The following is a 2,923-nucleotide window of genomic DNA, read 5'->3' as shown; positions in this document are numbered from 1 at the left end:
TCCTGGTGATCCTTTGAGTTATAATTTTATTTTCTATGTCATTTAATTCTGCTTTGATCTTGTTTATTTTCTTCCTTTTCCTTGCTCTGGGCTTTGTTGTTGTTCCTCTAGTTGTTTCAGATAGAGGGTTAGTTTGTTTATTTGAGGTATATCTATTTTCTGTAGGTAGGCCTGAATTGCTATGAGCTTCCCTTTCAGGATAACCTTTGTTGTGTTCATAGGTTTTGGGTTGTATGTTCATTTTAATTTTTTTCCAGATAATTTTTTTATTTCTTCCTTGATCTCATTGCTAACCCACTGATTATTTAATAACATGTTACTCAGCCTCCATGTATTTGAATGCTTTTGAAATTTTTTTCTTGAGGTCAGTCTCCAGTTTCAAGCTATTATGATTTGAGAAGATGCTTGATATGATTTTATTTTCTTGAATTTGTTGAGGCTTATTTGGTGTCCTACCATGTGGTCTGTCTTTGAGATTGATCCATGTGCATTTGAAAAGAACGTATATTGTGCTTCTTTGTGGTGAAATGTTCTGTAAATATCAGTTAAGTCCATTTGACCTAGAGTATCATTCAATGCTGCAATGTTTTTGTTGATTTTTTGTTTGGAAGACCTACCCATTGTTGACAGTGGGGTGTTGAAATCCACTACAATGACTGTGTTACTGTCCATCTCTTTCTTAAAGTTCTCCAATATTTTTTAATATATTTATGGGATCCTATATTAGGTGTATATATGTTACAAGAGTTATTTCCTCTTATTGGACTACTCCCTTAAATATTATGTACTGACCTTCTTTGCCTCTTGTTATGGACTTTATTTTGAAGTGTACCTTTTCTGATGTAAGTATGGCTACCCCAGCTTTTTTGTGTGTCCATTTGCATGGAATATTTTTTCCATCATTTCACTTTCAGCCTGTGTGCATCTTTTGTTCTAAGTGGGTCTTTTATAGACAGCATATATGAAGGTCATGTTTTCTTATCCATTCAGCTACCCTATTTTTTTAAAAAACAGATCAGTTATTTAATTAGGTTTTTCAAAAGAAATTTAGAACTTTATTTTATGAGCATGAAGCACACTTGTGAGAGCAAACACAGAGTAGAAATAGCCCTGGAACTGAGGAACAGCTTGATTTTTGGCAGAATTTGTGAGTCCACAGCTTTCTAATCAACCTTGTGTTGCTCTGTAATCTTGTATTTCTCTTTCTGGGTGTTGAAGATCTCCCCCTCCTGGTGTCTGGGCTTGCACAGCTTCTTTCTCTTGAAGTAAGCATCAGTGAGATGCTTGGGGGTTTTCATACCTCTGATATCAATTTTGGTGGAGGAGGTGATGGCAAATTTCTGGTGTGTTCTATGCAGAGGAACTCAATTAACAAGTAACAAGTCACAAGTAACAAGCCACTGCCCAGCTGCTTCAGGAAAGCCACCCTCTTGCCTCTGTGGCACCCAGTGAGAATGATCAGAATGGTCCTTGGAGTGATGCTGGCCCACAGGTTTCTCACATGCTGACTGAAGTGTTTCTTGCCATGGCTCAACAGCTTTCAAGGCACATCTTCAGTAGGATAGTATGTAGGCATTTTGTGAAGTTTAACCACTTGGGTACAACCATTCTTGTCTCCACCAACTTGTTTAGTGACAGTAGCCATAACTTCCTCCTTCTTTTTCTTTCCAATCCTAGATTTAGCTGCAGAATACTCCCTCTTGTACATGGACTTTTGGGAATACATAGCTGACTGGGAACACCTGCCAATTCCTCTGACTAGGACAAGGTTTCAGTTGCAGTGGGGCTTCCCCTTCTTAAGCATCTTGGTCTTGAGGTTACCCTTCTTAACCTTGCCACCAGCATCAGTCTTCTTGGCTTCAGGTTTCTTCTTAGTATCCAGTTTCTCATTTTTTTTTTCACCCGCCATCTTACAAGACAAGAAAAAGAACTAAAGCCTATTTCTTTGGGTTGGAGGATTTAATCCATTTACATTTAAGGTTGTTATTGATAGGCACTTATTCATTGCCATTTTTTTCCCTTTGCACCTGTGTTTCTCTCTCTCTCCCTCTCTCTCTCTCTCTCTCTCCCCCCCCTTCCCTCCCTCCCTTCTTCCCTCCTTCCCTCCCTCCTTTCTCCTCCTCCTCCTTCTTTTTCTTCTTCGTACAGTCCCTTTACCATCTCTTGCAATGCTAGCTTGGTAGAGGTGTACACTTTCAGCCTTCTTTTGTCTGGGAAGCTCTGTATTTTACCTTCTATTTCAAATGAGAGCTTTGCTGGATAGAGTAGTTAAGGTCGGAGATCCTTGCTCTTCATTACTTGGAATATTTCATGCCAATCTCTTTTGGCTTGTAGTGTTTCTATTGAAAAATCAGCTGATAGCCTTATTGGAGCTCCCTTGTTTGCTACTAGCAGTTTCTCCCTTGCTGCTTTAAGGTTCTTTCTTTGTAGTTAAATTTTGCCATTTAGATTGTAATGTGCCTTGGAGTGTGCCATTTTGGGTTCATCTTATTTGGGACCCTCAGGCCTTTCTGGACTTTCATGACTTCATTCCTCACCAAGTTAGCAAAGTTTTCTGTTATTATTTTTTCAAACAGGTTTTCTATCCCTTGCTCCTATTCTTCTTCTTATGGAAAGCTTATGATGTGAACATTGTTACATTTTTTTTTGTTGTCCCAAACTTCCCTTAAACTATCCTTATGCTTTCTGAGCCTTTTTTTCCCTTTTGTTGCTCTAACTGGGTATTTTTTTCTACCTTGTCTTCCAACTCACTGATTTGATCCTCTGCTTCATCTAGCCTGCTTTTAATTCCTTCTAGTGAGTTCTTCATTTCACCTACTGCCTTCTTTATTTCCAACTGGTTCTTACTGAAATTCTGTATGTCCCTTTCCTTGCTTATGTAGTTCCACTAAGTTCCATTTAGTTCTCACTAACTTCCTTAAGC

At 38.6% G+C, this 2,923-nt stretch overlaps 1 pseudogene; it reads right to left on the bottom strand.

The window, feature by feature from the left end:
* Nucleotides 1–1,047: 1,047 nt before the first annotated feature.
* On the bottom strand, nt 1,048–1,909 carry LOC123819474 (annotated as a pseudogene).
* Nucleotides 1,910–2,923: the final 1,014 nt, after the last annotated feature.

The sequence above is a fragment of the Phyllostomus hastatus genome, unplaced genomic scaffold (genome assembly GCF_019186645.2).
Source record: "Phyllostomus hastatus isolate PE091 unplaced genomic scaffold, TTU_PhHast_1.1 phas_contig_312, whole genome shotgun sequence".
NCBI classification, from domain to species: Eukaryota; Metazoa; Chordata; class Mammalia; order Chiroptera; family Phyllostomidae; genus Phyllostomus; species Phyllostomus hastatus.
The sequence above is the reverse complement of the archived record's forward strand: the minus strand, read 5'-3'. Positions and strand labels throughout refer to the sequence as shown.